Source organism: Xenopus laevis, chromosome 9_10L (assembly GCF_017654675.1).
Source record: "Xenopus laevis strain J_2021 chromosome 9_10L, Xenopus_laevis_v10.1, whole genome shotgun sequence".
Classification (NCBI taxonomy): Eukaryota; Metazoa; Chordata; class Amphibia; order Anura; family Pipidae; genus Xenopus; species Xenopus laevis.
In genome coordinates this window covers 122489425-122502135 of record NC_054387.1, presented here as the reverse complement: position 1 = coordinate 122502135, position 12711 = coordinate 122489425, and the positions used below count along the sequence as shown (strand labels likewise).

Genomic DNA, 12711 nt, shown 5'->3' with positions numbered 1-12711 from the left:
GTTGATGTTTGTAGCCTTTCTGACATTTACATTTTTTTCAGAAGAAAAAAAAACTTGAATCGAGTTTTTATAATTTGAATCAAATTCGATTTGAGTTTCTGGGTCATTAAATGAGTTCAAGTTTTAAAAATTTGATTTCCTTAACAAATTTTGACCTGGTTGAATTTTGAATCTGTGGGAGTTTAGGGGGTTTTTAAATAGGGATGCACCGAATCCAGGATTCGGTTCGGGATTTCGGCCAGGATTCGGCCTTTTTAAGCAGTATTCGGATTCGACCGAACCCGAATCCTAATTTGCATATGCATATTTAGGGAAATAGCATAACAACAAACAAAACAAGGAAGTAAAAAATGTTTTCCCCTTCCCACCCCTAATTTTCACATGCACATTAGGATTCGGCTTCGTTTCGGTATTCGGCCGAATCTTTCAAGAAGGATTCGGCCGAATCCAAAAAGGTGGATTCGGTGCATCCCTAGTTTTAAAAAAACTCACATGAATTCAAAATTTGAACCTTGATAAATGTGCCTCTTTAGAGTTTTTTTTTTTTTTAAACGCCCTTAAATTCAAATGAATTCGAAATTTGAAATTAAGGATCAAAATGGAATAATTAAAACTCGATCTAATAACGACCGGGAAACTTGAATTGAGTACGAGAACTCAATTTGAGTTTTTTCTCCTAAAAAAACCTCTCCCATTGATTTAAGCGGTAATTCTACAGGTTTTAGGTGGCAATAGTCAAATTCGAAATTTTTTAAAATAAATTGAATCGAGTTTGGATAATTTAACAGTTTTGACCATAAAGTCAAATTTTCAATTCTACCCTTAATGAATTTGCCCATTAATATCCCAATTTAAAATGAATTCAGGATCCTAGTACTGAACCTGAACTACAACTCCTAGTATCCCCTGACAGTATTTAGTAGTTAAGGGGCTTGGAGGATTCCCTGAAGCCTGCTTTCCACAGCTGGAGGGAGTGATGGGGCTGCTGTTAGCCGGAGTCCAACAGAACAGCTGGAGGATTGCGTGTTGGACATCCTTGGTTTAAAGTCAGGGACATCCCTGCATATAGAGATTTTTGGCACTTAATCGTGCTACGTGTTTTGTTTTTCAGCAGAGTTGAAGTGGGGCCAAGGAACATTCTACTTCCAAGTGTTACTCTCATCCTCTCCCTTAATAATCAACAAGTAATCCTTTGGAAAGGTATGTGACTTAAAGGGAAAGTTTATTCCACAAGTATACAGAGAATAGAAATTTTTAGCGCTGTTTGTAAATGTCATTTCTATTCTCCTGCACTGCTGGTTCTGACTCTGGAAACAATGTAGCCAAATCAGAATAACACTAAACGGGGCTCTAGGAATGGCACTACTTTGGATCCCCATCTTCTTTTCACACCTTTTCACTATGTGCTTAGAAAAAAAAAGTCTCTTTGCACATGATCTGCTCTCAGATTGAACATGACATGGAAGCACTAAATTTAAACCTCTGCAGGCCTGTCATTTCTGGGTCCCATGTATCTGATGGACCCTTGTTGGCCCTGGCACCACCCACGAGACAGGAAGCCCCTCCTCTTTTCAGCATTAATCCAGTATTTCTAATTAGGGAATTACGAATGTGACAGCTTTATAGGAAAGATGGGAGGGGCAATGGTAATAGAATGCCTCATATGAGCCAGCAATATGGCTGCTCCCAGGCATTCAGAAGAGGAACATCCACATTTCATATTTAAAGCTCAATTTAAACAAAAATACAAAGAACATTCAGGGCTTGGGTTGCCACCTGTCTGGATTCCACCCGGACAGCCCGGTTTTTTGAAGGGCTGCCTAGGTGAAAATTTCCAATTTAGAAAAACTGGACAGGACATAGAAGTAAATAACATGGTGATGTCATCAGTCCTAGCCCTGACATCACCCACCCTGCCCCCGATGTAACCGGCCTGCCTGCCCCCCTACATCACCGACCCTCCCCCTGCTTGTTTTCGGCCAACACCAGCCAAAATTGCTGGGAAACCATGTCAACCAATCACATTTTTGCTTTTATTGTTCCATTTGCAGCTGGCTAAATAAAAGCTAATCACTGATTGGTTGCTATGGGGCAACTACCTGGGTGCAAATTTGCCCACTGTATTTAAAAGCACCCTAAATATAAATATACACTGACTATAGTAATGTGTTTAAAGGGAAAATAAAACAGCTTCTGCAAAAAAAAAAAAAATCAAAAATCAAATGTATCCACAGTCCCTAACAGAGATATTAGTAATGACAAGAGGATAAACAAACAAACAAACCCACAATAATGCAATATACGATCATATAAATAACACTCATAAGCCTAAAACTTTGTCTTTGGTCAAGAAAGAAATATTTCAGTTTTTAATGAAATCTCTTTTTTTGGAAATAAAAACTCCAACGCTCCCAAAGCATTGCTGAGTATTGGGGGAAATACACTGGAATGGAAGACATTGGGGCAAATGGGGTTTCTATTGATCCGCACAAGTAAATGGAAAATATCCTCTCCCCCCTATTCCAGTCTTAACTTCCCCAGGTCCAGCTGATCAGAGATAATAGCAGGAAGAATCCCATCAAGATCGAATAATTTCTAATTAATGTGTGCATCATTTCACAATCTGCTTTCATTGGCCACCAGAGGTACCGAGCGCCTGGATTCTACAGACATGCAAAAGCTCTCTCATCCTCTCATTCTGGAAACTCCTTTACTAAGAGTGTTTTATCCCTACAAGGGGCAAAATGACTACTAATGTAAGAACTATACCCACAGTCACACTCCCTTCCCAGAGACTATTATCCCCACTGTTACTATACACACCATCTCTCCCTACTATACCTGCTATCCCACAGTCACACTCCCTTCCCAGAGACTATTATCCCACTGTTACTATTGGCACCATCTCTCCCGACTATACCTGCTATCCCACAGTCACACTCCATTCCCAGAGAATATTATCCCACTGTTACTATAGGCACCATCTCTCCCTACTATACCTACTATCCCACAGTCACACTCCCTTCCCAGAGACTATTATCCCACTGTTACTACAGGCACCATCTCTCCCTACTATACCTGCTATCCCACAGTCACACTCCCTTCCCAGAGACTATTATCCACTGTTACTATAGGCACCATCTCACCCTACTATACCTGCTATCCCACAGTCACACTCCCTTCCCAGAGACTATTATCCCACTGTTACCATAGACACCATCTCTCCCTACTATACCTGCTATCCTACAGTCACACTCCCTTCCCAGAGACTATTATCCCACTGTTACTATAGGCACCATCTCTCCCTACTATACCTGCTATCCCACAGTCACACTCCATTCCCAGAGAATATTATCCCACTGTTACTATAGGCACCATCTCTCCCTACTATACCTACTATCCCACAGTCACACTCCCTTCCCAGAGACTATTATCCCACTGTTACTACAGGCACCATCTCTCCCTACTATACCTGCTATCCCACAGTCACACTCCCTTCCCAGAGACTATTATCCACTGTTACTATAGGCACCATCTCACCCTACTATACCTGCTATCCCACAGTCACACTCCCTTCCCAGAGACTATTATCCACTGTTACTATAGGCACCATCTCACCCTACTATACCTGCTATCCCACAGTCACACTCCCTTCCCAGAGACTATTATCCCACTGTTACTATAGGCACCATCTCTCCCTACTATACCTGCTATCCCACAGTCACACTCCCTTCCCAGAGACTATTATCCACTGTTAGTATAGGCACCATCTCACCCTACTATACCTATTATCCCACAGCCACTTCCCAGAGCTGCCTATACAGACAAGAGATAACTACTAATACATCCATTGCTGATGCCCCTGCCAGTAGTGATGAGCCATTAACTCACAAGACCAAATCTTTATAACTGATGTTTAATGACACAATAATATATAGAAGGCTTTCTTTCCCTACCTCATTCTGTTTTAAATGGTGGTGTCTGTCATTTAAAGGGTAACAGGCTCTTCTCCTCCTTGCTAAAAACACATCTTCCTCCCCACCTCTCTGCAGATAAATGATAAAATGAACAGGCGGTAGGAGAGTCTCAGTGGCTCAGCAGAGCAGACGAATGCGAGCAAGTTCAGTTATCATTAACAGAGACTGAGCAAATCAGTAAAATCCTTTGCTACCAAGAGGCAGGAGCAGTTAGTTCTTGTTTTGCCTTAATAGCACAGAAACATGGCATTAGAAAGCAATGTCGGGAGATTTATCTAGTGAGTGTAAAGAAGTTTATTCCCCGAAAATCCTCATTTATACCAAACAAGTATATAATCAGAGCTGCCTTTAGAAGAACAAAGCAGGGGGCAGGTATTCAGACAAGAGCAGCTGTCCTATGTGTGATAAGTCCAGTAATGTAGCACTAATTCACATTCATTGTGCAGGCACACATTGTAGTAATGGCCATAATAGCCTCTGGTAAGGGACTGTGGCTGAGGGATAGCAGGTATAGTAGGGAGAGATGGTACCTATAGTAACAGTGGGATAATAGTCTCTGGTAAGGGACTGTGGCTGTGGGATAGCAGGTATAGTAGGGAGAGATGGTACCTATAGTAACAGTGGGATAATAGTCTCTGGTAAGGGACTGTGGCTGTGGGATAGCAGGTATAGTAGGGAGAGATGGTGCCTATAGTAACAGTGGGATAATAGTCTCTGGGAAGGGAGTGTGACTGTGGGATAGCAGGTATAGTAGGGAGAGATGGTGCCTATAGTAACAGTGGGATAATAGTCTCTGGGAAGGGAGTGTGACTGTGGGATAACAGGTATAGTAGGGAGAGATGGTGCCTATAGTAACAGTGGCATAATAGTCTCTGGGAAGGGACTGTGACTGTGGGATAGCAGGTATAGTAGGGAGAGATGGTGTCTATAGTAACAGTGGGATAATAGTCTCTGGGAAGGGAGTGTGACTGTGGGATAGCAGGTATAGTAGGGAGAGATGGTGCCTATAGTAACAGTGGGATAATAGTCTCTGGGAAGGGAGTGTGACTGTGGGATAGCAGGTATAGTAGGGAGAGATGGTGCCTATAGTAACAGTGGATAATAGTCTCTGGAAGGGAGTGTGACTGTGGGATAGCAGGTATAGTAGGGAGAGATGGTGCCTATAGTAAAAGTGGGATAATAGTCTCTGGGAAGGGAGTGTGACTGTGGGATAGCAGGTATAGTAGGGAGAGATGGTACCTATAGTAACAGTGGATAATAGTCTCTGGGAAGGGAGTGTGTGTGGAATAGCAGGAATAGTAGGGAGAGATGGTGCCTATAGTAACAGTGGATAATAGTCTCTGGGAAGGGAGTGTGACTGTGGGATAGCAGGTATAGTAGGGGGAGATGGTGTGTATAGTAACAGTGGATAATAGTCTCTGGGAAGGGAGTGTGACTGTGGGATAGCAGGTATAGTAGGGAGAGATGGTGCCTATAGTAACAGTGGATAATAGTCTCTGGGAAGGGAGTGTGACTGTGGGATAGCAGGTATAGTAGGGAGAGATGGTGCCTATAGTAAAAGTGGGATAATAGTCTCTGGGAAGGGAGTGTGACTGTGGGATAGCAGGTATAGTAGGGAGAGATGGTACCTATAGTAACAGTGGATAATAGTCTCTGGGAAGGGAGTGTGTGTGGAATAGCAGGAATAGTAGGGAGAGATGGTGCCTATAGTAACAGTGGATAATAGTCTCTGGGAAGGGAGTGTGACTGTGGGATAGCAGGTATAGTAGGGGGAGATGGTGTGTATAGTAACAGTGGATAATAGTCTCTGGGAAGGGAGTGTGACTGTGGGATAGCAGGTATAGTAGGGAGAGATGGTGCCTATAGTAACAGTGGATAATAGTCTCTGGGAAGGGAGTGTGACTGTGGGATAGCAGGTATAGTAGGGAGAGATGGTGCCTATAGTAAAAGTGGGATAATAGTCTCTGGGAAGGGAGTGTGACTGTGGGATAGCAGGTATAGTAGGGAGATATGGTACCTATAGTAACAGTGGATAATAGTCTCTGGGAAGGGAGTGTGTGTGGAATAGCAGGAATAGTAGGGAGAGATGGTGCCTATAGTAACAGTGGATAATAGTCTCTGGGAAGGGAGTGTGACTGTGGGATAGCAGGTATAGTAGGGAGAGATGGTGCCTATAGTAGCAGTGAGGACAACAGCTTTCAGGAAGAGACTATTTTTATGGGACAGTAAGTGAATCTGAAAAATAAGACAATATTAATACTACAGGCATGGGACCTGTTATCCAGAATGCTTGGGACCTGGGGTTTTCCGGATAACGGAACGTAATTTGGGTCTTCATGCCCTAAGTCTACTAGAAATGCATTTAAACATTAAATAAACCCAATAGGCTGGTTTTGCTTCTAATAAGGATTAATTATATCTTAGTTGAGATCAAGTACAATCTACTGTTTTATTATTACAGAGAAAAAGGAAATCATTTTTAAAAATTTGGATTATTTGGATAAAATGGTCTATGGGAGATAGCCATTACATAATTTGTAGCTTTCTGGATATCGGGTTTCTGGATAAGGGATCCTATACCTGTACTAATTTCCCAACAGGAGGACCATTAGTTAAAGAGTATCAGCTGGTAGAACCTAAGAGCACACTGGGTATATGTAGGTGCACCCATAATATACAGAAAAACCCTATAAATAGGTTGATAGATAGACAGACAGACAGACAGATAGCATTACACACTGTTATTTCAGCTTGAGATCAGATAGAAGTAAAGCATCTAGAAGAGGAGAAATGGAATCCCTTCACTGAAGAAAATACACTAACTGAAACAGGGTAGGCAGCTTCAATTACCTGTCTTTAACCCTTTGGCTGCCGAGGGTTATTGATCTCACCGCTGGAAATGTAAATTGCATGTGGCTGGCAGTTTGACAGCCGAAATTGGGGGAATTACATTCTATGGCAGGCAAACTGTTAAATTATCCACCGGCTGCAAAATGTGCAAAACACTACTACTGATCAGCCGCATGCTTAGTGCAGTCACTGGGTAGTAAATTTGCGGGGCCTTGAGTCCCCTCCCTTCGTCTGGACTTCAAATACTCTGAAAGTAGCCAGTCCCTTTTCTGCTGTATTACATTATACTGTATATTTCCCCCAAATCCCTATCAGGGAGAGGGTACTTCTGTAGCCGCTGGGGAGCTGCAGTTCAGGGATGTGCAACCTGTGGCCCCAGCAGCTGTTGTTGATGTATATGCTGTTACAATAGCCTTGAGCCAATACAGACCATAATAACCTTTATCTTGTTACATAATCACTCAATGCCAAGGTCTGTGCTGCCCTACAGCCCTCGCATGGTGAGACTGAAATAAAGATTGCAAGCTCCTCCTCCCAGTATTAACCTGCGCAGCCTTTGGGTTTGCAAACTTTGATGTACTGCAGAGATTAGGATTAAAGGCACAGGTAACCCTCAGTCTTTAGGGACGAGCAACATAAAGAACACAGAGAAGGTTTGGGCGGCATGGAGTACCTGCTGCGCTCAATAAATTAAAGGTCAATCCTAATTACTGAAGCACTACGCACATTAACGATGGCGTTATTCACAACGCGTTGCAAAGCGGTGCACGTTCGCGAAGAGTTATTTTGCTGGTCTCATACAATTTTAAGACAATGTTATTATTGAATTATTTAGATTTAATACAATTGGGAATTGCCACTAAATCTGCTTTGTCTGCGTGCTCTCTGCTGCTCTGCTCAAAACATCTCTCTCCCTCCAAAGCAGGGGTTCCCAAATCATAGCCTGCCCTTTTAGTGGGTGGGACACAGCATGTGGGGGGCAACATGAGTATCCACCAGAATATACCTGGATAGCAGGGTGACTGTAATGATAGTTACATATGTACCGCTGACCCTGCTAGGGGTTAATAGGGCGCTTGATATATGTTGGACCCCAAAAGGGAGATTGAATCCCAGAAGTCCAATATCCAGACTATTTTCTCACCACTATCATTCCAATATACAGCCACTGTATTCTTCTATTGCTGCTATTTCTTCGTATAGACCAAAAAATATATATATTTATATCTATAAATATCTTTTTTTTTTTTAGGAAAAATCTAAATTTCTGCAGAAAAGGGTCTGATGCTGCGGAATCACGTAAGGGCAGGTTGGGTGAGAAGTCAGCATGTTGGTGGTAGTGGTGGGGGGCTTCAATAAACAAAGCTACAATAGGACCATGGACGTTGCAGGAAAGTCCTTTCGATTTAACCTTTTCCCTCAGTGGCGGATACAATGCACTCGGCTAATGCCGCATACACTTACAGCCCGTTACCACCTCTGCTGGGAAGCCGATTTGCCCCTAATCGTTCCTCGGAATGTACCAATAAATGGAACCTGCGCCAGATGTGAACTCAAATAAGGGTATTGTTTGATTTCCATACATAACAGTACAACGACTGCAGGAAATAGGAGAACTTTATAACCCACTCCCCACCTATGAATTGGGGTGCCCCCAGCTGCTACATATCCATCCTCCAGCACCATAGGGGTTTCATAAGGAGATCTTGTTACTGAAGCAGTGTGGGTATAAATCACATGCAAAACATGTCACACGATGCCTCCGGAGCATTAGGCACAATCTCAGCACCGGTTGGGGCTGCCAGATTGTTTCCCCCTTCTGTTTCTGTAGCAACGTGCTCCTAATGAAAAAGCCCCCCTTGTCTGCCCCTAGACCCTTTCCTTGCCACAGTAACAGGGGGCACGTAATAACTGCAGCACCTACTGGCTCCTCAGAAAGGGAAAGGGCTGTCCATGTAGGGCATTAAAGCAGGATGATGTTTTCCTTCCATTGCTCGAAGTTTTTGACGGGTTAATCACACCCTATAATAGCAGTTTCTACAGCACTGTATGGAAGGGTTAAATTTCATTTATATTAACTCTGTAATGTGCAAATAATTATACCCTAACCAAGTAATGACGCAGGACTGCAACCAACCTATGTGTTTAGCAATGTTGAGAAGCAAGATATCTGTCTGCGATCCATTATCTGGAAACCTCTTATCCAAAGAGTTCTATTTAAAGAAGAATTTCTTATTCTTTTTTAATGATTTCCCGGTGATCCAAAGAACAGAAAGACCCCTTATCCAGAAGCCCAGGTCCCATGCAAGCCAGATAACAGATCCTATGCCTGTGCTGACAATCTAAAAACAACATAATGCCAAAGTCGTAAAGTCATCACAATAGTAAAAGTTTACTGTTCCATTAGAATTTCCATCTCTCTGTCAATCTGTCCATCTCGCAATTCATTTGTCCATCTATTTATCCATCTGTCCATCTATTTTCATTCTGTCCATCTATCATCAATCAATCTATCATCTATCTATTCATCTTTCCGTCTCTCTATCAATCCATACCTCTATCATTCTCTTTGATTTTCTCTCTCTCTCTCTCTCTCTCTCTCTCTCTCTCTCTCTCTCTCTCTATCCATCGCTCTATTCGTTTCTCTGTCCAGCTCTCTATTCCTATCTCTGTCTATTCATCCATCACTCTAGCCATCTATCTGTGTCTCTGTCCATCTATCCATCCCACTCTCTTTATATCTATCTCTATTCTTCTCTCATCTGTCCATCGCTCTATTTCTCTCTCTCTGTCCATCTCTATATTCTATTATCCATCTCTCTGTCCTTCTTGTCCATGTCACCATCCATCTAGTCATGTCTCTGTCCCTCTCTCCATCTATCTCTTTACTTATCTGTTTATCTCTCGGTCTTCCTATCTACCCCTATATCTATCCATTGCAGAAAACGGACAACCCATTATATAGTCTACAGGTACAATGATTCATTTCCTCCTTCCTTGTGTGTTTCCTCCTATGAAACCCGTTGGTGCCAGTCAACCCAGTCAGTACAATTAATGCCAACAACTCCGTCCCATAGAAAGTCAGCATCATAGCTCCAGTCAGGTAGACGAGATAGTGGGGAACCTACACTCAAAGGGACACCCATTCAGCCAGGGGGAATAGAACTGTCACACCGTCACCCCAAGGGAAGGATTAAATGCCAATAATCAACCTGATTGGGGCTTTGTGCCTAAGTATAGTTAAAAATCAAAGTGATTTAATTTAATCCTGCACATACATGGCAATCACAGCTCCATTCAATGCTAAGAATAGTGCAATCACCTCTGACCGACCAAGCAGGGAAATAGGAACCCCATACGCTGGAGTGTTGTACAGAACATTGAGCATCACAAAGGTACCTGAAAGGTTCTCTCCCGGTGGCTCCCTCCTTCTCCTCTTCTCCAGCAGAACGACCAGGTGTTGTCCTTACAAGGGGGTTAAAATTGAGATATGGTCCGATTCCTATGTATATATCTATATATTTTTTTTATCCTTCTCAGCAACCCTTCAAAGCTCCTCAGCGGCGATTATTCACAAACCACTGGGGATAAGAGGTAATTAGGAACGGCCGCTGTAGCATCCAGCCTGAAAATGTAGAGGCAGAGAGAAGGAGGGGGTGTGGGAGCAGACAGCAGAGATGGGGAGGGGGGTCATTGACAGTGTCTATTGAGACATCAGGTCGGGGGCTTGAATGTGCCGAGATGCTGCTGGCACTGCATCCTTTGTTGGGGGAATAGGTGGCGTGCCCCTCTCCTGTGCGATATGTTTGTGTGTGTGAGGATGTGTGTGTGTGTCTGTGCCAGGAATAGCAATCAAGAGGCAGGCAGAGCGTTGAAATGCCAACGTAAAGGGTCAGGGAGAGATGGAGAGCTCTGCTCTTGGCTTGCTATCCTCTGGAGAGGCTACGAGAGAGACAGAGGAGGCAGGGAAGCTCGTGCTCTGTTGCACTTCCATTCTCCCCTGCTCCATCAATAAAACATCCCCAAATTCTCTCCGTCATTAACTCTTCCAAGGTCACACGCAGGCTGGAGCGGAGGTGGCAAGAGGGCAGGGAGACAGCCACGGCTCCTGCCACCGATATGCTCTAAGGATTTGCTTCCCTAATCGCAAGAATTAAAACCAGTCCATTTTGTTTCTGGGTCACATCCAGAGCGGAGCAAATTGTTCTGGATTCACAGCAAACTATGAAGCAGAAATCATTCTGCAAATTCTGCCCAAATCAAGTCAGTATTCTGTCATTCACCAGGATCCAAACTGGTGTGCTAATTTGGTACCAGCGAACTGCCATATCATCAGTCACTTCCTACTAGAGTGGGGTCTGGGTTTCTGGAGGGTATAAGTGGTATTGGGGGTTGTTGATCTAGATCTGAAAGCTGGTTAAGACTCAGTTGGGGTACAAAGACCTCACAGCTACCAGATCATGGGGACAGGGAAGACGTAAACACGGGCCATAGCATTCTGGCTGTTATTGAGTATCCCTTTTAAAAAATAAATAAATCTATAATATTGCAATAAGGCAAGGGGGTCTTGCCCAAATATTAGACCTAATAACCCAAAATGTTTCCAAATGTCGGAAACCCACTGCTCTCTACTTGTGATTCCAAAACTGTCGGGCTGCCCCCTTGGGGGGCTTGGAGCAGTGGCAGGGGGAGGGGCTCTGCCTGAAGGCAAGTTAGGGTGAGAATTGGGTAGAATGATGATTTGATCAGAATGCCTGGGACCTAGGGTTTTCTGGATAACAGATCTTTCTGTAATTTGGGTCTTCATCTTTCTCTTCTAAAATATCATGTCAAAATTAAACAAACCCAATAAGCTGGTTTTGCTTCCAATAAGGATTAATTATATTATATTAGTTTGGATCAAGTACAAGCTACTGTTTTATTATAAAAGAGAAAAACGGAATCATTTTAAAAATTTGGATAATTTTGATAGAATGGAGTCTATGGGAGACGGCCATTCCGTCATTTGGAGCTTTCTGGGTAATGGGTTTCTGGATAATGGAGCCTATACTTGTATCAGTGCTTATACAATGAGCTAAATGGGACCCTGATCAAAGGCTGGACTTTCAAGGGGAAGCTATGGTGGGGCTTGAACTAATATAATCCTACAATGGCTACTCTATGCTCATGGTGATGAAAATCTAACACCCTCCAGCACACATGGGACCTTCAGGTCCTTCTCAACCTCCAAAACCCCCACTGGGATCTGCTAAAACTATGTTATACAGCTGATGCAATGGCTCAAGCTACACCATTTGGAAGAACAGAAGGGAACAATCAAACCAACACAATTAGAACTATACAAATGATTAATAAGGGCCAGGTTGTGTCACTAGTGCGAGACGTAATACTGGGGATCATATACCTCCACCATCTGGAAGAAGGGTAATTAGAAGCCATTACTATGGCCCGCTCACTTCTGTAGATATACATATGAATTCAACTTGTAGAGTTGAAGTTCGAATTTCAAATTCAAACTTCATGTTTTTTTAGGGATGCACCGAATTCAGGATTCGGAATCGGCAGAATCCTTTTGCCTGGCCGAACTGAATTTGCATAGAATTAGGTTCAGGGAGGGAAACATGTTTTCCCCTTCCCACCCCTAATTTACATATGTAAATTAGGATTTGGATTCAGTTCGGTATTCGGCCGAATCTTTCACAAAGGATTTGGGGGTTCGGCTGAATCCAAAATAGTGGATTCGGTGCATCCTTAGTTTTTTTAAACTCTATTAAACGCGATTTTACTCAAAGTCGAATGGGGTGTTATTTATAAAAAAAAATTTGAATATCTCAAACTCTGACAAATATTCCCAACTAGAAAACCCGTATCGAAATGGATTAGT

At 43.0% G+C, this 12711-nt stretch overlaps 1 protein-coding gene across 2 annotated transcripts in view; it reads right to left on the bottom strand.

The window, feature by feature from the left end:
- Positions 1-12711, bottom strand: part of rai1.L (retinoic acid induced 1 L homeolog) — a 114993-nt gene that overhangs the window by 55413 nt on the left and 46869 nt on the right. Inside the window, exon 1 of one of the 2 annotated variants that reach the window (XM_018236625.2) lies at positions 10227-10529. The exons of the other annotated variant lie outside the window; for it this stretch is intronic. The gene's annotated coding sequence lies outside the window, so the exon portion shown is untranslated. Of the gene's footprint in view, positions 1-10226; positions 10530-12711 lie in introns of those variants that run through there. 2 annotated transcript variants of the gene reach the window in all.